Raw genomic sequence first — 24,938 nt, 5'->3', positions numbered from 1 at the left:
AAGCCTGTAGCACAGCGTATCTGTGAAATGTGACCCACCTTTGCCACCAAGTGGCTAAACACCAGTGGGACTTACACGGCATGTGTTGTTGAAAGCCAGAAACACAGTCACTAAGCTTTCCTGAACAATAACGCTCTGTGTAAAATGACAAACAAACTACATCTTGCAGGAATTTAACCCTGTATGACGTAGGCTGTAATTCACTTTTGTGGAAACACTCAAACCATCCAAAGAGCTAATAAACTAGCGCTCAACCATCTTGGCCCACATTGTAAACTTGCAAAGCTTTCTCATCGGTTCACTGAGGACGTATCTGGGTTCAAACGCAGTACTGCAGGAAAATAAAAATGCCTTCGTCGCTTTCTTTAATACAGGGCACACTGTGTTTCGCCAGGTGCAGACAGATGATTTAGCATAGCCGAGGTAGAGATGTGACAAGGATATCAGCACATTGCTGTGAAACATGATTCTAGGATGCTAGTGTGCGGCAATTGAATTTCAAACATGTTTCCTGGTATTTTCTAAGGAAACCCTTGTGAAAAAGAAGAGTATTTTACAAAAACCTGCACTTACAGATGATAGAATATTAATTAAAGGCAACTTAAGTGCACTTAAAGAGACGGCTGTTTCTTAACACACTTAAGTACACTTTTTAAAGTGCACTTTTAAAAGTATGATAAAGTGTACTTTAGGGGCTGTTTACACGACACCATTTTTAAGTAAATACGTACAACTTTTTATGCGTTTTGGCCGTTCGTTTACACGACAACATCGTTTTGGGTGCCTGAAAACGCAAACTTTTGAAAACGGTCTCCTGTACAAAAACACGAATCTCTGAAGACGATGACATAATGCACATGCGTATAACGTGTTCAGTCTATAGTGTTTCATCGCCATCTACTGGCCTGGCAGCAGAATACAGGGTTTTTAGTCTTTTTTTTTTTCGCGGATCTGTGTGAATGGGGATCGTTTTGACAATGGTGTCGTCTGTACGCAGAAATCTCCAAGGAAAAACTTCTCCTTTTTTTATGCTTTTGGCCGTTCGTTTACACGACAACAGTGTAAACGAACAGAAGAAATCTCAAAGGAAAAACTTCTCCTTTTTTTATGCAGAAATTTCAGTGCCTGAAAAGGCAAACTTTTGAAAATGGGTTTCAAAGTGCAAGTTTTTGAAACCGGTCTCCTGTGTAAACAACAAAAACGTGAATCTCTGAAGACAATGACGTAATGCATATGCGTATAACGTGTTCAGTCTATAGAGTTTCATCACCATCTACTGGCCTGGCAGCAGAATACAGGGTTTTTAGTCGTTTTCGTGGATCTGTGTGAATGGGGATCGTTTTGACAATGGTGTCGTCTGTACGCGGAAAACTCAAAGGAAAAACTTATCCGTTTTAAGCGTATCGTTGTCGTGTAAACGTACCCTTAAAATCACTATTACTACTGCTTTAGTGATTTGTACAACCAAAACACACTGCCAATATACCAAAACACACTCAGAACGTCTTAGCGTTTAGGTGGCAAGTTTTGCGAGGGCAAACACCATTTCTAGAATTTTGTGGTGGGGAACTATTTTGAGCGGCGTAGTCCATTACCATCCACTCTCAAGCACTTAGTTGTATTTAAAAGCTCAAATGGAACATGCTTACTCTGTAATAAAACTATAAAAGGGTAGAAAATATTTGCTTTACCTTTCTTGGGTTTATAGTGCCTTAAAACATGTTTACGTTTTCTTTGATGGTACGTTTTCCCCTAAGGCCAGTGAGGTGGAAAGGTCATCACGGCCATCAACTTCCAAAGGGTCATCTTACAGAAATCAGCAAAACTAAACAACTTTTATAGTCTCGTTGGTTATTCAAAAGTCTTTAAAAAACAATCGCAACATAAACAATGCTATCTATTAAGAGTGCTTGTAGTACTTTGAAATAATTGTCATTTTCTTTAATATTTTGACCATATCTAATACGTTGGTCCAGACTTTTTTATCGTTAGGACTACCCCATCGTTTCTCAGTGATGGCTTTCAGTCAGGTTTGTACAGTGAGTCCATGCAGCTCTGGTCTCGTTATCAGGGTTCATGGTCAAATGTCCATCTGAGAGGAGCACAAGGGTCCCTCTGCTTGACTGGTCCCATCTGTGGAGCAGCATAATGTTTTTTTCACGCTGCATTAAGTTAACACTGCACTGCCAGCAAGACAGGCCAAGACCTGGCCTTTAATTGGGGATTTGTGTGTGTGGTGTGTGTGTTTGTGTGTGTGTGTGTGTGTACCCAGTAAACCCTATGTTGTGAAGAACAAATGTCCTTAGGATAGTAATGCCAGGAATTTTTGACTTTGTGGGGACATTTTTCTTATTTGGTCCCCATGAGGAAAACAACGTATAAGTCATAAGAAATAGTTCTTTCTTTCTTTCTTTCTTTCTTTCTTTCTTTCTTTCTTTCTTTCTTTCTTTCTTTCTTTCTTTCTTTCTTTCTTTCTGTGATGGGTAGTCTTTGATTGTGTGTGTGTGTATGTTGTTGTTATATTTGGTGATGTGAAGCAAAAACCACGTTTGAATCTTTTTAATTCTTTTTGAATCATGAATCATTTAATTTGCCATATACAGTGAGTTATGTAAAAGAAGGTTGTTCTTGTTGAAATATTATTACAATATAAAATAACTTTAAACTCAATTTGAATATATTGTAACATGTAATTTATTCCTGTGATCAAAGCTGAATTTTCAGCATCCTTACTCCAGTCTTCAGTGTCACATAATCCTTCAGAAATCATTCTAATATGATGATCTGATGATCAAGAAACATTTCTGATTATTATTAATGTTGAAAACAGCCGCTTGGTGTATTTGTGGAAGCAGTGATATAACAACATTGTTTTTGTTTCTTTGTGAATGTCTTTACTGTTACTTTTGATCAATTCAATGTGTCCTTGCTGAATAAATGTATTGATTTCTTTCACTATTTAATAATAGTATATACATACATATATATATATATATACTTTTTTATCTTTATTAATCATTTTTTTCCTGAAAAACTGCAAAAATAATCTCCACAAACCCTCACATTTTTCCATGCGAGCATGCAGTTGTCCGTGACTTCCTGATGTGTTCCCAATTTGAACGTGTTTAACGCCAGTTTAGATTTAAATGGCTCTTAGGCCTGATTTGTCCAGAGACAATTGCTCTAGACACATTCTACCACAATGCTTTTCACATTCAACAGACACTGAGAAAAGACACTGAGAAAAAAGAAATGCATTTAATCTCAATGGGATTTAACATCATCTGCTTCCAAAGAAATGGCTCACATGCCTAGGAATGGTGCAGGTCACACAAGAATTCAAAGGCCGTGACCGATTTTCCATTCAAATTCCCAATGTGAATTTGGTATGTCACAAAAACTCAATATACCAAGAACTTATAGATTTGAAAAGCGAGTGACGGATTATGATATTCATTACCTTCACGGATTGGTGGATGCTGGAAAACATGCACTAGTAGGATTGTCATTTACAAATTGCATTGTTCTGTTTGGTTTCTCCTAAAATATGGGGTGAATTTTCTAAAAGTTTGAGGGAAATGTGATGGTTGCTTAAAAATGAGGGTTCTTTATTGGAATCTTCCATAAAGAACCTTTAACATCAATGAAACCTTTTCATTTCACAAAATAATCAATGGAGGAAAAAGATTTGTTAGATTATTAAAATGTTCTGCACACTCAGAAGAGAAATGGCTATTTTCAGAAATGCTCACTGAAAGGTTCTAAAATGGATCTTTATTGGCATTGATGGTTCCATGAAGAACCTTTAACATGCATGCAGCTTATCCATCCCACAAAAGATTCTACAGAGGATTAAGGTTCTTTAGAACTGTTCACTGAAAGGTTCTTTGAGGAGTCCAAAATGGTTCTTCTATGGCATCACTGCAGAAAAATATGGAAACTTGTTTCCGCCATGGAATAAAAGAAGAGTAAAAGATAATTGCGACTTTTTATCTCACAATTGTGTTATAAAGTCAGAATTGTGGGATATATACTCGAATTTCTGACTTTTCTTTTTTTCACACAATTCTGCCTTTTTTTCTGGCAATTGCAAGTTTAAATCTCGCAATTCTGACTTTTTTCACACAATTCTGACTTTTTAGTTTATATCTCGCAATTCTAACTTTGTTCTCGCAATTCTGACTTTGTTCTCGCAATTACAAGTTTATATCTCGCAATTCAGACTTTTTTTTGCAATTCTGACTTTTCCCCTGCAATTCTGACTTTGTTCTTGCAATTACAAGTTTATATCTCGCAATTCAGACTTTTTTTTCAATTCTGACTTTTCCCTTGCAATTCTGACTTTGTTCTTGCAATTACAAGTTTATATCTCGCAATTCAGACTTTTTTTGCAATTCTGACTTTGTTCTCGCAATTACAAGTTTATATCTCGCAATTCAGACTTTTTTTTTTGCAATTCTGACTTTTCCCCTGCAATTCTGACTTTGTTCTCGCAATTACAAGTTTATATCTCGCAATTCAGACTTTTTTTTTGCAATTCTGACTTTGTTCTCGCAATTACAAGTTTATATCTCGCAATTCAGACTTTTTATTTTTTTGCAATTCTGACTTTTCCCCTGCAATTCTGACTTTGTTCTCGCAATTACAAGTTTATATCTCGCAATTCAGACTTTTTATTTTTTTGCAATTCTGACTTTTCCCCTGCAATTCTGACTTTGTTCTCGCAATTACAAGTTTATATCTCGCAATTCAGACTTTTTTTTGCAATTCTGACTTTGTTCTCGCAATTACAAGTTTATATCTCGCAATTCAGACTTTTTTTTTTGCAATTCTGACTTTTCCCCTGCAATTCTGACTTTGTTCTCGCAATTACAAGTTTATATCTCGCAATTCAGACTTTTTTTTGCAATTCTGACTTTGTTCTCGCAATTACAAGTTTATATCTCGCAATTCAGACTTTTTATTTTTTTGCAATTCTGACTTTTCCCCTGCAATTCTGACTTTGTTCTCGCAATTACAAGTTTATATCTCGCAATTCAGACTTTTTTTGCAATTCTGACTTTTCCCTTGCAATTCTGACTTTGTTCTCGCAATTACAAGTTTATATCTCGCAATTCAGACTTTTTTTTTTTTTTGCAATTCTGACTTTTCCCCTGCAATTCTGACTTTGTTCTCGCAATTACAAGTTTATATCTCGCAATTCAGACTTTTTTTTTGCAATTCTGACTTTGTTCTCGCAATTACAAGTTTATATCTCGCAATTCAGACTTTTTTTTTTGCAATTCTGACTTTTCCCCTGCAATTCTGACTTTGTTCTCGCAATTACAAGTTTATATCTCACAATTCAGACTTTTTTTTTCAATTCTGACTTTGTTCTCGCAATTACAAGTTTATATCTCGCAATTCAGACTTTTTTTTTGCAATTCTGACTTTTCCCTTGCAATTCTGACTTAGTTCTCGCAATTACAAGTTTACATCTCGCAATTCAGACTTTTTTTGCAATTCTGACTTTTCCCCTGCAATTCTGACTTTGTTCTCGCAATTACAAGTTTATATCTCGCAATTCAGACTTTTTTTTTTTTGCAATTCTGACTTTTCCCCTGCAATTCTGACTTTGTTCTCGCAATTACAAGTTTATATCTCGCAATTCAGACTTTTTTTTGCAATTCTGACTTTTCCCTTGCAATTCTGACTTAGTTCTCGCAATTACAAGTTTATATCTCGCAATTCAGACTTTTTTTGCAATTTTGACTTTTCCCCTGCAATTCTGACTTTGTTCTCGCAATTACAAGTTTATCTCGCGATTCTGACTTTTTTCTTAAAATTCTGACTTTGTTTATATCTTGCAGTTCTGACTTTTTCTCGCAAATCTGACTTTGTTTTCACTATTGCAAGTATATATCTTGCAACTCTGACTTTTTTCTCACAATTCTGACATTTCTCTCACAATTGTGAGTTTATATCGCTCAATTCTGACTTTTTCCACATCTCAAAGGCGATAAGCTCAACGCCCCTCTAAAAACTCTTTTGGGATAAAGAAGCCTCTGCTAAAGCAATGCCTGTCTCTTCAGGCATTCAGAAAAACAGCTGTTTTTTGTTCCCACACATCGGCCAGACATAGATCTCATTCGCACATCACCCATCTTAAAAACGCAAAAGCCAGAGACGCTCGTGTGTACACACACACGACAATCTGCCATTACTCCACCTGGGATCCTCATCCTTCTTACCCAAGCAGCACCAATGTCTTGTCCAGGTGATAAATGCATCTTATTCTCGCCGAAGTCTGGCCATGAATTACTAAAGCCTGTGGAAACGACTTTCAAAATAGCACAAGGGCTTTTTAGGGAAATGCCCCCTCCATCCCCCAACCCCCCCCCCCCTCCTCAAGTTCTCTCACATCCATCGACAACACCGTCCACCCACCTTTTACTCTCTGTCTTTAAACGGGTTATTGATGATTATTCTACAGACCCCTGTAGCCCTCTTGAATCTCTCAATGCCTCTGAGCTCTCCTTTGAAAAATGCAACGGTAGAGTCAGAATGAGGTCAGGAGACGAACGGAGGGACATCGCATACAGTTGTGCTCTGCGGACGGGGAACGTGACATCAATAAAACATCCCAAGTGTGAGGGGTTAAGCTACTTGTTGGGAATAGATAAAAGGATTGATTGTGTTGACTAGATAGTTCTTTATCTCCAAAGGCCTTGCGGGAGAACAGACAGACATAAAAAAGAAAAAGAAAAATATGGATAGTCATAAGTCTACATGAAGTCTTTACATGAAATTTACCCTATTTAATTTAATGTTCCTTATGAATCAATGAATCATATTCCAAAAAAAGAGACACAATTGGGTGATCAAAATATGGAATGCCGGCTTTTCACAGTCCAGTCAATTCCTGATGGATATATATGGAAAATTATAATTAAGATGTGTACACTCACATGTATTTGGGTATAATGAGAATATGTTATTCCTTGTATTTGATAGTTGCACCACATGAGATTTTAGAGTAAATAAATATTAAACATTTGCGTTAAATAATATAAAAACCATATGAAACCAACATGAATACAAGAGAACATTTCTAAGAAAGAAGGTGTTTAAAATCATAAATACCAATAAAGAACCTTTATTTATAAGAGTGTAAAGGTCCCTCCTTACATTCCATACAGTATTTCTTTACAGCAAAACTATTTTGCTTTTCGGTCCACCATTTGACCTCCTCATTTTTCTTTGTTTTGCTTGTACACAAGCTTTAAAACTTGTCATCAAAGTTCCATTTAGCCAACAGACCAGAAGTTAACCTCTGACCCCTCACCCACAATGCCCTTTCGGAAGTGGTCTCCCTTATTTTTTTTAGAGACTGACAGCTTTTTGTAAAGGAAGTCCTTGAGAGGGATTGGTACGGAAGGAGGCGAAGCCATCGACAAGAGGAAAGGGTCATTTGAAAGAGCCTTAATTTGCAGCATCACTCTTTAAGCACTCCTATCAATCTTCTTTTTCTGGTCAGTCCTTCGATATTTGCCAACAATTCATTGCACGTCCCGGTGTTTGCACACTGCTCACTTGCTGGTAATTAGAAGCCGAAATTCCTCCCCCGCACTTCATCTCAGCATCATGCTCAACCACTACTGGTCCAAAGCACCTTGTCCAATAAGACATGCCAACTCTCTCTCGGCCAAGACAATTTTTGTCATTTCCTGCTCTAATCTCGGTGAGAATCAATCCTCAAAATGGAATTTAGGCATTTATATATCATCACTTTAAAATAATATCCGGATGCACTTTATTTGACAGTTACATGTACTTGTACTTACCTAAGAAAGTACTGGTAATATAAGGTAACTACATGGGTTAAGGTTAGGTTCAGGGTTAGTACCTAGTTATTACCCAGTTATTGCAATTACTATAATAAGTACATAGTTTGTACATGGGGAAGAGGACTCTAAAATAAAGTGCTACAGAATATTCTCAATTGTGAACTGAATATAATGTTTCTGGATGCTTAATGTTATTTACACATTTATGTATTTCAATTAAAATGTATATTAAACACAGTTTGTTGAGAGTGCTTTTATGACCCAATTAAGTAGGACTTAAGTATGTCTTCATCCGAGAGAATATAACGGAGAATAAAAGAATGTCTTTTTGATTGTTTGGATTTTATTTACAACACAACGTAATCCAAATATACATAACAAAGGTGACATGTAGAAAAAGGCAAATGCTAATTGTGGATTAAAACAATTGTATCTGTACTGAGGGAAAATGAAGAGAAAAATGGTTTAGTGTTTTTTAAAAGAATGTAAACCAAAACTGATTGTATTGCTAGAAGGCACGGATTAAACCACTGGAGCTGTGCGCTTTTGTTTGTGTTTTGCAGATGAAAGGAAGTCTTATGAGTTTGTGACATAGGGGAATACATGATTAGAGAATTATAATAGATATATAGAAAATATAAATTCTGATTGTGAAGATGGCTAATTAAAATAGCCAAAAGGCTGGACTAATGGTTTTGAAAACATTTCTTGAATTGCTTTCTGGAATAAACATCGTCTTGACTCACTGTTTTCAGTTTTTGACTTTGGCAATGCTACTGTAGTTTATGTAACGTAATATTTCTTGATGCTAATTTTTCACTTTCAGCCTCAGGCATTGAGGTTTACAGACAACAAATGTTGAATTGGCTCAACATAAAAAGCTTTGTTATAGAATAGTTGCACTCCAGAAAACTAACAATGTTAAGTTAACACAACTAAACATTCTTTGCATCACAGACAACTTATTTTCAGTTAGTGTAACTGTCATTTACAAACAAAGTCTGTTAAAAATATACTTTTAAGATTTAGTACACTACAAGTGCACATTCAATACAATACAATATAATTAACACTTCTTTTCACGAAGGAGTTCAAGCTCTTCTACTTATCTCTCAGTTGAATCTTGATGCATTATTTGATTTAACTTTTTCTGATGATAATGAATTAAATGAAAAGCCCTAGAGCGGGTCTTCCTGGTTGAAGTGAATGTTTACCTCAAACTGAAGCTCTGGAAATCAAAGAGGTTTTGAGTCATCAATAAAGTGCTCTGACTGCTCCTGGCTGCCAGACACCGGTGTTTAAGTGCTGACTCGCTTCTGAATACCCTCAACGGTCTTTATCCATTAATCATGGCCAAGAGATCACTACCACTTATTCACGGTTATCAAGAAGTGAATAAATCAACAAGAACGGGGATGGTTTGCTGTAGTCCACAAAGTCAAGTGCCTTATACACATTTTTAACCTCCATTTTGCAGCTGAAGCAGTGCATAAAACAATTGTGCATCATATAAAATCAAGACATTTAATAGTATGTGAGAAAGAAAAGAGAAGAAAAAAGGCTTGGTTTACGGTGCTATGCGTTTTTGAAGGTAACCAAGCATAAGGACAGATGGTGCTCACTGGCCATGTGGTCTCAATTTTGGTTGCTCTGACATTATTTACTGGCTTTGGAGTCAGGAAATAATGGAGTCAAGAAAAGACGAAACTCCTTTCTGTTGACATGCTGCACTTTTAATGATACTAAGAGGTAAAGCTCACAATGGATGTTGCCAACAGCACCTTCTTTATTCTTGACAGGATTATTACCTCCTGGTGCTCCACCTCATCAAAAGGAAAACATTGCAGTTAGATGGATTCCCTCCCTTGAAGACTTAAAGGTGTATTAACAGAGGCTATGCTGACCTTTCTGTGTCTTGTTATTTGCTCTTGTTTTCCTTTAAGCCCCAGGAAAGCCGTATTAGTTGGAGTGCTTGCTGTTTTTAGGCAGGATAAGGCAGATTTTTGTCCTGTAATTTACAAAAATACTACAAAATACACGCCCAGGCAAAAAAAAAAAAAAGTTTCTGTTTGGATTTATAGGCAAATGCTTAAGAGTCTATGACTGGATCATTATTGCAGTGATTATTAATGTTTCTAGCATGTTATATGTTTGGCAACAGTTCTTCTAAACCTAATTGATGTAGTGTAGCTTTTCATTTCTTAAACAACCATGTAGGAAGACACATCATGGCCATATTCCAGGATGACAGTGTATGAAAAGTGTAGTATGTCTGAAATCACAACATTCATAAAACAGTAGGCGAAAAGTTCCCGGATGAATTCCTACTTCCAGCAAGATTTTGAAGAGCATATCCAATGGATACTTTATTATCCCATGAAGCCACGGGAGAGGACGTGTGAATGGCAGTGAAGTCACATGACAACGACAATATGATGATTGTAGTATGTCCAGATTATATTCATACGTATCTTCATACTATATAGAACATTATTTTTTAACGGTCGCAAATTGTTTCCCCTTAAAATGCAAAATTCATCCTATAATATGGGGCTGCTGTTTTTTCCCTTTTCACATATGAGGGCAATGCTTTGTGACCTTATTATGATTATTATTTGTATTCCAAATTTGTGCATCAAAGTTTTATTTACATCTTGATATTCCAACCTGATCTCACGGGAAAACGTACAAATTCTACGAGGTGGCTAATTCGTACGAATTCATACGACCTCACATACAACCTATTTTTGCAAAATAGTACATATTTTACGAATATAGTATTTACGAATACGAATATTTACGAGTGAGGTCGTACGAATTCGTACGAATTAGCCAACTTTTTATCATTCGTACGAATTCGTACGATTTGGTCGTGAGATAGTGTTGGATATTCCATCCTGTTACCGTCCTAGAGGAAAAAAAAAAAAAAGCAATTGTTTAAAATATACGGAGCCTGCACAATACATGCAGGAAAAAAATATATCATAGCCACAAATTAACAATTTGTTCCCACAATTTACTAATAGGTCAGCGTGTTTTACTAATCCCGTTTCCTCATTTTAAGTAAATCGTGCGCACAAAATAATAATTTGCTCCCTCGATTTATTAAATCGTGGCCACATTGTAATAATTCATTCCCTTGTTTGCTCAGAACGACGGAACAAATTAGTTCAACGTGGCCTGAAATTCACTGAAACGAGGGAACAAATTAATAAATTGCAGAATCAAATGAATAAATCATGGGAATGAATTCTAAATTTGTGGCCACAATTTACTAAATGAGAGAATTAATTCTTAATTAAAAAAATCTTAATTCGTGGCCATGATATATATGTATATATATATATATACACACACCGCATTTCATGTGTGGTGCCCCGTAAAAATAAGATACAAAGTCGAAATTGCAAAATATGAAGTCAGAGATTTAGAGATGTACTTTCTTTTTACTGTTCACTACAAAGCAAATCTTTTCTGATGCCTCTCACTAATATCCTTCCAGCATGTTTGAAGGCAACATCAGCGGTGGGACAGTCCTCCACTGATTATTAAAGGGCCAGCAAACAGCTCAGGGTCTGGCACAGGCAGCAGGGTACGTCCCAGCGGCTCGCCAGCCAAAACCAGACCATCCCATTCAACATTTGCACAGAACAGCTGACGTGCCATTCTGAGTTAATGGTGTTCATGGTGGCGGCCCCTTGATCCGAACACTGGCCCCTGACACGGGCTCTCAGGTACTTACAGACCACGGCACAGATGGGGAACCGTACGTGACAGAGACACCGTTTCCAAGTCAATTATCACTCCACTAGTCCCGAGCGAGACACCAATCTCGTTTATGCCAACGCCGCCTTCCCCTGTTTCACCGAACGCAATTACAGAAATGTATTGAAGGGGGCAGGAAAGCGAGAAAGACCATTAAAAACAGGACTGTGAGAATCTGTGCACTTTATATCTAAACGACTTTAGCTTTTAGCCTTGACAGCCAGATCCAGAAGTTTCTCAAGGGCCTCGCTGCTTTCGGGGGTTTAAACGAAGCCTCACTTTTACATGCATCTTATATTACACAGATAAAAGGTCACAGAGCCACTCAATCGCTGTCAAAATGCTCCGTCTGTTTAAAGTGGTCTTTCTTCACTTCATTACTCTTCATTGATTTACTATCTTTGTGTGCTTGCATTCTGACACACCAATTTGCTGTCATTTTTCCTCCAGACATGTTTTTGCTGCCCACCTTTTCCCTTGTATCTTCTTCAGCAATTATACATAAAATAAATATCTTGAAACATCCAGATTGATTGTTCTATGCAATCTGAAGGGTAAGAAGGGACAATGTTCTTTTATAAACTGCAGTTTAATAGCCACTTTCTTTTTAAATATATACGGATGACATAGAAGAAGATAGGATAGAAGAGCGGTTGATGGCCAATATAATGTCATGTACACTGACTTAGTGCCAAAATGTTATATAAATTACCCCCAAAAGACAATTTAAAGTCATTATTGTGTTAAATGCGAAAAGCATCAATTAGACATTACAAAAAGTAGCCTTAAAAAAAAAAAAAAAAAAAAAAATCTGATTTAACATATCATTTATTACACAAACTTTTAAGCTTCAGTGCCCATGAGGTGAGTAAATGATGACAGCATTTTTGGGTGAACTATACATTCAATGTTTTTTATTTTATTATTTTTTTTTTATTATTATTAATATGGATTTTTTTTCCCTCTAATGAAAAAAAAAAAACTCTAAATTGAAACTAAAACTGCCAGTAGGTGGCGGTAAATGTTTAAATGAGTGAGTCATTGAATTCGTTTAAACAGCGGATTCATTCAGGAATGAAGTAAATGGCTCTCTTTATAAGTAAGCCATTGAAACATTGGTTCGCTCGATTGATTTGCTCAAAACGCGGATTCATTCAGAAATTAAACACCGTTGTGTGTTTTTCGGAGATGCACAACAGTTCTGCTCTGGCTGTATAGGGAATATTCTCTTTGTCAAAACTGAGCAAAAGCAAACAATATTGTGTCTAAAATATATAAAAATATTAATTTCTTATTTACTGAACTGTTGTATAAATAAATATCACACACAATTTGCACTTGTGCTATTCAGAACAAAAACAGCACTTGTGTGGTATTGCTTAACTATATCATGATATAAATACGAGACAAAAACTCATTTTTGCCCTTATATCTTGAATTTTAAGGGTATTCTAACTGTATTCTACAGGCTCCATGCCTCCATCATACAGTGAGTTGTTGCCCTGCTTCATGTTCATCGCCAATCAACTGTATTTATACATTATACATACATATATACACAGTATATATAATTAAAATGATTAAAATGTATACTAATACTTCTGCTGTCATAAATATCTTCTATGTCTTTAGTAGTTTTAATTTCTGTGCAAACTCGGTCTTTACATATTTATACGCAATCTCCCATTGCATATGTGACAGTGCCAAATGCACTACTGCCCTGTATGTCCCGTCCTGCATAAATCCATTGCAAATATTGATTAAATGCATCTATAATGCACTTAAATACAGTTAGCAAGATTATATCAAATCCAATTTTTCATGGAGACATTGAAAAGGCAATTGAGATGACACCATAATGGTAGGTTCTGGTGCCCGGCAGGATACGGGACAGCCAACTGCTCCCACTGATGGAGTCCCTGTTTCTGCCGCCATAACATAACAGAAAACTCAATTACCACTCCTCCCAATCCAACAGAACGGCCTTGTTTACTAGAGATTGATTCTGGCTGGCCCGAGCCAGGGACCAGCTGTCTATCCTTCATAATGGCCTCCAAGGACCCAGCGCTCGACATCCAGTTAGGCCAATTGTGTCCATATTCATGGCGCCAATAGCTTTATCAAATTAGCGATTTCAAAAAAACAAAATTGTAAATAGACAAGGGATTAATGTTTGAGTGGGATAATTGCACATGCTTAACCATGCACCTTTACTTGTTATTTATTCTCTCCTGAACATTAATACATCTGCGATGAGACCGTTTTGGCAGTAATGGCTTTCATTCGTCTCATTGAAATTGATCATTAGACTGCCCTCATAAACCAACATCATAATCTTGTGTCAGACGGCCGTTATTTGCACCATAACATTCCTTTCTGCCTCATTTTCTACCGCCCACAGAAGTTTATCAGTCATTTTCCCCAATTAAAATCTCTTTACAGCTCCAAACATTTCAGAGAGTACCAAGATATTTCTAAATTAATTTTGAGTATATTAAGATAAATTAGATTTTGAACAGAAAAATTATTCTCATGATACATGATTTCCTCTTGTCCATTCAATGCTCCTTATAAATAAATTGTCACAACCAACTGATTTTTTTTTTTGCCAAAAGTCGAAGTTGAACTAAATGATGAACGGCTGTGATAAGTGTCCATGGAAACAGATGAGTGGTGGGAAACAAAGACAAAAAACACGTGACTGATGAAAACAAAACTAAAAGTCCATAAAAACTAAACTAACTGAACATAAGTGTAACATTACGCCCCCTCCGAAAAGGCATGCCTTTGCGCTGCAAAAGCAGACACGAGAGGAAAGGAGGGAGCTCTGGAGGTGGCGAAGGGATTGTGATAGCAGGCGGCAGAGGAATGGTGACAGACGGACGAAGGGACCCTGGCGGCAATGATGGTAGATGTCCGATGGCACAAACCCAGAGACGACAGCCCACGGCGGAGTCGAGGGAGGGAGGAGCCAAGGTGGAGTAGAGGCTGACGTCAGCTAGGAGGTCTAGGCGATTCAGCGGCGATGAGCATATGAGGCAGAGCAAGAGTGCCGAGGACTGAGGTGATACCGGTGTGACCGAGGACCGAGGCGTACCCGAAGGGAAGGAGGAGCCCGCTGCAGCCATAGGGGTGGAGGAACGGAGCGTAGAGGAAGTTCCACAAGTCCGTGGCGGAGGTGGTGTGACAACTGACCAAGGGGAGCCAGTGGGACGAGGGAACCTGGTGAAGTCGAAAGGCCGAGAGTGTCTGGTGGAGCCGAAGGTGGGAGGAGCCAAGGCGAAGCCGACAGGTCGACGGGCCGAGATGGAGCGTGGTGATCAGAGGCCGGAGGCAGAGCCACAGGATCCACTCGCTGATGGAGGTTGCTTGACGTCACAGCATGACATTACAGGAGATGGTGAAGGGCTGCAAACTTCCAGCAGAGGCGGGGGTGAAGGACTAGCTGAGAAGGGCGGTGACGGAGGCAGATGGAGACTTGACAGGGTCGAAGGTAATAGTGCATAGTCCATTAAGGTCCTTGTGGTGTCTGGAAACAGCGATGAGGGTTCAGAGCATCCTGATAAATCACAGTCCAACAAGTTCTTTGTGCTGTCTAGAAACAGTGATGCAGAACATGAAATGGGGTGGGAGATGAATCCTCCGCAACGGAAGTCCATCAGCCGTTCCTCAGTCTCCATTTCCACCATAGAGAATATTTCCACCAATTACTGATTACTCTTTACAGGCAGTTCAGATTTGGTTCTTTCTTTTGGAACTCCATGTATCGTTAACTTTGACTTCTGAAACTATATTACACACTACATGAAAGGTAATGAGCATAACATGCTTCATATTATTTGCTGTGTTCAAGTCATTCTGAAGTCTTGAAAGGAAACGTATAGTGAACTCGTTTTGCAACCACTAGAGTTTCACTCAACAGGACTGGATGCACCTCATTTACCGCTATCGGCTCTTTGATGTTCGGAAAGTTTAAACTGTCGGAAGTCTGTGCAATGTGGGGTTGACAGCCTAATTATCCAAGCAGAACACAACCGCTTATTGCAAAACATCTGAATCCACAAGCCTGGCTGAACATGTTGCTATAGGTGTGTGGGGCCAAATTTGACATTTTATGATAACTCTCAAGTCCTCTGCATGTCTTCAAGACATGAGAGAGAGAAACATTCTTTTGTAGTATAAATAATAACAACAGACATAAATTGAACCCTGTTTGGTAGCCCACTGTTATGGAAACTGTAGCTTCCCAACCTATAAGCTACTGAAAACATAAAGCAATTAAATTACAGGCAACCTAACTTTTTTTCAAAAAGTAAATATCTACACTATAATCTACCAGAAAAGGCTGCTAACACCACTGAAGCTATTTAAGGGAGTAATATCAAACTCCAAACATTAAAATCTGAGCTAATGATAAGAATATGATAAAGACCATTTTAAATAGTTTAAAACACACGTGCCAAGTTCACAGAAATTGACTTTTTGTATTCATGTTGGTTTAATTTCTTCTGAAAACATTTGCCATTTTAAAGTCTATTCAATTCAATGACTCTTGAAAAAAGTCATGGTGTAACCAAGTAAAAAGCAAAGTATTTTCTTTACACTTTGACTACATGCGAATGTTCATATTTGAATCATTTTAATGAGAAAATGTGTATATCAATAACATAAAACACACTTTTTAAACAAATATAATATATTATTAACTTTTTGAGGTGTTTGTAGAATATTACATTTTACAACGTTCAAATTATTTGATATCTGACACTGAGTCTTCATGACAAAATTTCCAGTTTTATGTTTTCTTCTGTCTTGTACGTTTCTGCATGTTGGTTGCACGACATGACTTTGATTTGAAAAAAAATAAATAAATAAATAAAATAAAATAATATATATAAATATATATATATATATATATATATATATATATATATATATATATATATATATATATATATATATATATATATATATACTGTATATGTATATATATTTGTAAAAAAAAAACTTTACTTTTATTCTTTTAAAAAGGCTATTATCTTCATTATGATATCAGGATAGTTGAACCACCCTGACACATTTGACTTATGCATAATTAACAATTTTAAGAAATTTTTTAAAAAATATGTTTATCATACAAAAGGTGTATTTAAATCCATTTAAGTACTGTACAAAGTGCATAATTTATTTATTTATTTATTTATTTATTTATTTATTTATTTATTTATTTATTTATTTATTTATTTATTTATTTATTTATTTTTTAAATAAATAACTATATCCACACCACCCAAAAAAGTTAAACAGGGTTCACAGTTTTCAGAGGAATCAACCTACAGTACAAATTGCTAACTTACACCTGTAGTTGTCTCTGCATAAAGATTCTGCAATAATAAACCGGGGAGAACCAGGACCCCTTTGGAGGACAGATGAAATAATAAAGATGTGAAAAGGGGAGATGTCGGGGACAGTTGGTGGAGGTCACTCGCTCTCACCTTGGGAGTTCTTGGCCGAAAATCTCTGACAGGTTTACACATATCCAGCCTCTCATGCACAAATAAACATGCAGACGTCGGACAGCTTGGGGGTTTGGACGCGCTCTGTGGGGAATTCCAGGCTAATGCTAATGCCAGTTCATCACTTTAGCAATAGACCAAACAGCCACGAATCTGCAGAGGCTGCATATGGTCCAAGGTTAAAGAGTTATTGGCCTGAGAATGCATTTGAATTGACTCTGGCTGAGATTTCATGTTTGCTGTACATATTTGAGCACCATAGCAGTGACCTTAACAGTCAGGTGGACACATGCGTGATACACACAGGTCAGAGATGATATATTTATCTTTACCAACAGACATTGTGTTGAGGTAGACAGCAAACAGCAAACGTATGATCCAATACAGTGTCCAGGCTGAATCTGACTTTAAAAATGTTATTTTAAAGTGCCAATATTATGATTTTTCAAATTATACCTTTCATGCAGTGTTTAAGTAAAAGGTCTGCAAAGTTTCAAAGATCAAAGTGCACAATAAATGAAGTTATTTTCTCCCAAAATGCTTAACTCCTGTACAAACCTACATAGGTTTGTAACAAATTGGAATTATTATCGCCTATGTTCTCCATTGGCTGCCCGCGAACAACGTCTACTTGCATACTCTTAAAAGAAAGAAAAAAAAAAAACTAGCACACCGTTTACTACTGTGTGCCTGTAGAAGAAACTGTTTATCATACAGAATTTGGGCAGTGGAGAGGTGGAGAAATGAGCCTGTGAAACACGCGTCATTGTCATTTCCGTATCCTGAGTTTTGTTTTCCTGCAGAGAAGCATGAATAGTAATCAGGTTGGCTGTAAAGATGCGCAATTTATTTACTGTCAAAAAAGATACATTTCACATTGCTCAGCGAACCAAAAACATCCTGTATTCATAAGTCTTACAAATCATACGGTCATGTAAACTGAGTGAATGCGGTTAAAGAAGTCCATGTCCAATGTAATAGAACATGCATACCTTATAAATGTTTTTACAATTAAGCATTTACAGTGAAAGTGAATGCGGCCAATACATAAACGTTAAAATACTCACTGTTTCAATAGCATAACCACAAGACAAATGCATGTTAAGCTGATTTTAGTGATTTCGATGTGTTAAGTATTTTGTTCCTTTTTTTTAACTGTAGTTTGTTATTCAATGTTACGTAAATGTAACGGATGTAGGCCAGTAAAAGCTGTGTGTGTAAACCTCACTCCCCAGGCCTCAAGAGGCATGCTAGCAACTGACGCTAGCAGCAGCGTCCTTTAGCATCCTTGTTAGCGCGCCTGCCTCCCATGCCAGAGACCCCGGTTCGTATCCCATTCGGATCGGGTCGAGCAGGACAGGTTACATTGGTGCCGTGACCCGGATGGGAGTGAGGTTTAGGGGGGTGAGTGTAATGGAGTTGGCTAGTAAGAGCTATGCGTGTAAAACTCCCCAGGCCTCAAGTCGCATTAGCGACAAACGCTAGAGGCTTTGGTTATAGCATCCTTGTTAGCGCGCCGCCTCCCACGCCAGAGTCGCTGATTCGAATCGGTTGAGTAAGACCGGTTACATAAAGATGGGTAACACTTTATCTTACAGTGTCATTGTTATACACGTTACATGTAGTTACTGTGGTTACAAAACAAAAAACATTATAAATTATGCATAACTGCATGCAACTAACAAGTACTTACTATAAGGTTAGGATTAGGGTATGTCCGGTTTCACAGTTAAAAATAGTTGCAACTTTAAACTATAATACATTTAAATTTCATTTCAGTTAACATTTCAGTTAAATATAATATTTCTGTAATGTGTTCTTTTAAAAGTATGCTAAAGTGTACTTTTTTTTTTTTTACAAACAAACCGCAAATCACTGTAAAAGTATTGATTTAAACAGATTTACAGCTCAATAACTCACATGCTTTTACAGAAGCATTCATATACATGTTATCAAATTAAAAGTTTCGCATTTCATTGTAAAAAATACATTGTAAGCAACTTCAACCTTTTTATGCGAAACTATTTTTGAAGTAATCAGCCGTAGAATGATCTTAGCTTGTGTCGAACCCAGAATATTCCTTAAATGCAGGCACGTGCACACATAGACATCAAAGGGGGCTTGAGCACCTGCCCTTTTTATTCCTGGAGAGAAAGTGCCCTTTTTTCTGGGGTGCTTTTTTTTTTTTTTTTTTTTATAATATATATTCCTGTTTGCGTACAGCTTCCCTGTCAAACAAATATATTTATTGAAGAATAGTATATCTAAATATCAGGTCAGGAGTTCTGAAGTGCTCCCTCTCTCTCTCTCTCCCGATTAAAACCCGATTGTATTGCTTCCGCTAAAGAAAATAGTGTGCTCCGTCTCTACGGTTAGAATCCTGTGAGTCCATAGCAACGCTCTGTTTTTCATGGCAACGGTCTGTTATACTCCGCACAGCGGTCTGATATCAAGAAATAACAGACCGCATTCTACATTGGAATTCAACCAAGCCATGTAATAAAATAAGTTAGTAATAAAATAAGCATATATCACCACCAGGTGATATGCTTTAGTTATTTTGTTTATCCTATTTACCTGCATTGCCCTGTCAATTAGATGCAAATGTGCGCATTTTAACTAGTTGACACCTAATTGCATACAGAACGTCCCCAGTTAATGACTTAATTACATCAAGAGTCTTTCGCCCTGAAATTGAGAAATCTAAATTGGTGAATTTAGAAGAAATCTACAGATGCAAACAGATGGAGGATACACTCTAAAAAATGTAGTAAATCTGAGTAACTGCATCTGGTACATTAATAAATAAAACTGAGTAGAAATAAGTTAACATTAAAGATTAAAAATAACAATATTTATAAATTAACTTTTTATTTATGAGTAATTTAACTTTTTTTTATTTCCTCTAAACCTTTATAAAATAGTATTCCATACAACCACAAATACATACATGACATTGGCTTTTATTGAATTTTTACTCAATTATTTTGGTAAGTTTAATTCAAACAAGCAAGTAAGATTTTCAGAGATTTTATTAAGTTAATAAAGTTAAATATTTCTGTAATATTTACTAAGCCACAGAATATTTTTAAGAGTGTAGTAGGTTTAAAACAAACTCCATCTAAATGTGGATTTTGAAGGTTTTATTTGATGATACAGTCCTCTCCCTGCTCCTCAAATGTGAAACTAAGTCCATGTCAGTCACCATCAGTTATTGTGTATGTGTCTGTGTGTACATGCATAGCAATAATAATATTAATGTATTTGATTAAAACATTAAGGCAATTCAGTATTCTGATGCTTGGTTGTGTGAAGCTAAAAAGTTATTTTGCTTGTGAAACAAAAAATATTTAAACAATTAATAAATATATACTTGAAACTAGTAGCATAGGAAATGTTTTCAAAACATGCACATTGTGGAATGGTTTCCTTTGCTACTCTATAAACCTAGTGAATACTAAGGAGACCATGGTTTCTGTGTGAACTGATTATTTTGTAGACATCTTTTGAAAATGAAACAATTGTGTGAGTTTGAGGAAGATAAAATTAATTAACTTTTTAAATAATTTTTTTAAAAAGGAAGTTAGAGTTGCGTTAATATATATACTTTTTTATAAAAAAAAAAAAAAAAAAATGTAATTATGAGAAGTGCCCTTTATTTCACTTGAGCCCCTGCCCCTCAAAATGTCTGTGCACGTCCCTGCTTAAATGTGATTGTCATTTAGAGTGAAAACAAGCATTTCCCCTCGTCTTCGCCACTTTAAAAGCCAAGTGTAAATGCATCCATTATGACTGGATCACTGAAGCTGTTTCCTGTCAGTTTGACGAAAGCGGCGAGGATACCACATTGCAGGAGGATCTGGAACACTCTTGGCTTTAAAACGTAACGACAGGCAATGAGAAGCTAATGAATAATTTACAAAAGCGCAGACTTACAACTGATATGATGCGACAGTTCATTCAAATGCATGTCAAGGCAAGCCTTTTCCTCTTAACCTCCAATCGGAAGAGGAGATCCCGCTTGTTGAAGGAGCAAAGGCTAAATGCAAGAACACGAATCCAAATGCTCAGCTATGCTACGCTAATGGCATTGAGCAGTGTGAACTTGAGATCACTGGCAGATGTTTCCAGTAGTACAGCGTGCGAGCTGAGAGACTGTCAAGGTAATGAGTATTGATTGGGATTTGTCACGGTGGAGCTCTGGGAGGCAAACGTGGGCTTGATCAGGAGGGTTAGCGGAACCGGTCGGACGACAGATTCTCAAACCCATCTGAGCTCCTCAGCATAAATCTATGCAATAAGTGTGTGCGTAATGGAAATAAAACCCTGGCTAAGGAAGTGGACCCTTCATTTGAGGTTTATATGGGTCTTGTGCCACTATCGGCTTAGCGATATTGTTTTTGGGTCATTTTTATGTTCAAAGCTACTAAACACACATCATGTGTTCCATTAGTTTGTCAGAATGTAGCCAAAAATGGCATATAGCTCACACACACACATACATAAAAAGTATTAACATATTTCCCTTGCACGTTAAACACATCTTAATCAGTATGTTTTAAAATGTCTGTACAGTTATTTGTCAATGTATTTTATTTTATTTTATTTATGACATTTTACAACTTTGACTTGTCAAATAATTGGATCTTGTAGAATAATTTCTGGTTTTATGTTTCCTTTTCCATGTTATTTAGACCACATGATTTTGTGAGCATTAAAAAATGTTTTTTTTTTTTGTTTGTTTTTTTCAAATGTTAATAAGCAGTGAAGCATATTTTGTTATTGATTGATTGTTTGATTGTTTGATTGATTGATTGATTGATTGATTGTTCTCATTCTGAGAACTAGATAATGCCAAACTAGAATTGTATTCTTTTACTGAGGCTTCTTTCTTCAGTATGATATCTGGGCAGTTGTACCACCCTGACTTTTTTTTACTTTATAATATATAAAAATGTTTTTTTTTTTTAAATCAGATAATTAAAAACATGGTCATCATAGAATATGTGTATTCACGTATCTGCATATATAATAGCATTTTAATGTATTTTTGAACGAATAAAGATGGCTTGTACACCTGTCTAAGTCCTTTTCCAGAACAAGCTTTACTTTGTACTTTTGTGAGACAAACAGTGGGTTGGGTTTTCATCTGTTTTGGTGGAGAATGCGGGCAGGCTAACTAGTAAACATGGGAGAGGTAGGTACATGCCTGAGAAATGGTTGGCCTGCCAGCTGGTTGGGTAATGACAAGAAATGTTGGCAAGCAAACAAGGTATTCCTCCCTGAGGGAGACAACAGATGTGTTTAATTCATCACCTGGATCGCTGAGATGCAAGTGATGTCAAGTGGAACCGCAGCGGTTCCAGTTTGTATTAATGGGGACCAAAAGAGAGGAAGAGAAACAGATAGAAGAGATGGTCAGAGTTTATATACAGTATATGTATACATAAAACTTTTTTGAGCAAGTTAAACTGTTGAAAAGTTTTTAGCTAGGTAAGTTTTTTAAAAATGTATTTGGCCTTAGTTATTTTCTATACTTTTTCCCTGAAATAAGATATTTTAATATATAATATTGTATATTAGATTTCATAAAAACAAATTAATATATTAAATACAGTCATTTTAAATATTAACTAAATAATTAATAACTTACGACTGAAGGTCAACGGTCTGATACTAATATTATGTTAATAAATAATAAAGTCAACTTTATTATTGCTACTAAGTTCACTTATCTGTAAACCTGAAAAGAATCAATAGATGATTAAAGGGTTAGTTAAATTCTGTCATTAATTACTCACCCTCGTGTCGTTTCAAACCCATTAGACTTTCTTTCACTTTCAAACACAAATTAAGATCTTTTTCAGAGATTTGAGATGATCAAATGAGAGATTTATGTCCCTCCATTGACAGTCTACGCAACTACCACTTTCAAACTCCAGAAATGTAGTAAAGACAAAGTAATCCATGTGACTCCAGTGGTTCAACCTCAATTTTATGAAGTTTTATGAAGTCTTAAAGGGTTTGGAACAACATGAGAGCATTTTCATTTTTGGCTGAACTGTCCCTTTAAGTGAAAAAATATGTACATATTGATTAAAACCAATTATTGGATTATATTTAAAAGCAATGTTACAATACTGTTTACATGGAGCAAACTCGCAGGAATTGGGTTTGTAATATATAACCAGAAATTCCTTTATCTCAAAGGATAATTTCAACAACTTCACAGCTCAAATCAAACTGTGATTTGAGTTGCACGTTGCACATGACGGTCTTTTGACATAACATGATCCAACGTATGTTCACCACAAACCAAAAGGTGTCCCCGGGCATTTTGTCTACATCAACATTCATCTTGGGTAATGCGCAGTTTCGTTTGCAAGTGGCGTGCATAACCTGTTTAGATGCAATAGTGTATTTCAACAGGGTGTAATTAAGTAAGCAAAGCCATAAATATTTATGTTGTGCATTTCAGTGCTATATTAAACTTGCATACACAAACAGGAATGCGCAGTCCAACCACAGCAAAGTGATAAGACAACTAAATAGATCACTTAATAGGCAATATGTTATTAAATGCTGTAGAAATGCTGTGGATGGCATGATGAATGTTCTCCGTGGCTTTATCGCATATATTTAGTGCACAATGTCATATTGTGCGTATAATAATGCAATTATGTAAATTTCAGCATGTGAATGTACCTCTGTTAACATTCAATAAGATTTAAAGATATAATGCAATTGTATAAAATTCTTTGCGCCATCCATCACAAAGTGATTTTTTTTTTTTTTTTTTACACTAGATTTTGGCAGACCACCCATGAGGCTTTTTCGAAGAACAATGCAGTGATTTTGTGAGGAATAAAAAGAGAAATCAGTAAATAAATAAATAAATAAATAAGCTTGCACTATTGGAACTTTTGTCTGTGTGAAGTGACTGTGAGAAACAAAGCCGAATGGAAATTTGAGGCCGACGGTCTTCTCTGAATTTTACCAGAGAGACAGAAAGACCCTGTTTGTGAACTCTGCTAACTGTTTGTGAAAACCGTTTGAGTTGCAGTTCTTGTTGTAAATCTCTCTATTCTTGTTTACTTATTTATTTGAAAACGCTTTTATCTTCCCGCCTTGACTTCTTCTCTTGATGGAACGCGAGATTGATTATTCTTTCCACATCAGGGTCAAACTGGCTGGATGTGTGTTGTTTCTTATTTCGCAGCTCCAGCAGTGTGCCGCATTATCAAAAACATTGAAAATCAAATAGAAACAATATTGTAGCCTAAATATTTTAATTGTGAATTGGATATTTGGCAGTATTGATCTAATGTCCCAACTATAAACAATAAAATAAAAAAAATAAAAATGACATCCTATGGACAATAGCGGTAGTTTTCATTGGCTATCCTGTTTCATTCAGAAAAAATATGTCACATTAAAGAATTAAAATTGGTTGTGAATGATTTTTCATGTTTATTTTTTAAAACAAAAACAAAGGCTGTGGTGAGCAATTTACAATGGAAGTGAATCCTTTTCTGGAGCATTTAAAGACAAAAATGTTAAGCTTCTACTTTTATAAGCAATTACATTAATTATTATAATTATTTCCATAAACGTGTGTATTAATTGAGCTGTAAAGTAATTACATTTCAAATGAATGTGCATTTGACAAACTGGCCCTATTCACCTGCATTGTAAAGGACTCACTAACAACCTTTTTCTTTAAAAAAGTAGGGACAAAACGATTAATTTTGTGGTAAAATGATGTGATAAATGCTGTCAGTTGAGTTAACTTGAACTCAGAATATTCCTTTTAGGTGAGCAATGCATGATT

This window comes from Squalius cephalus (assembly GCF_949319135.1).
Source record: "Squalius cephalus genome assembly, chromosome: 13".
In the NCBI taxonomy this organism is placed as follows: domain Eukaryota; kingdom Metazoa; phylum Chordata; class Actinopteri; order Cypriniformes; family Leuciscidae; genus Squalius; species Squalius cephalus.
This window is presented reverse-complemented; position numbering follows the sequence as displayed.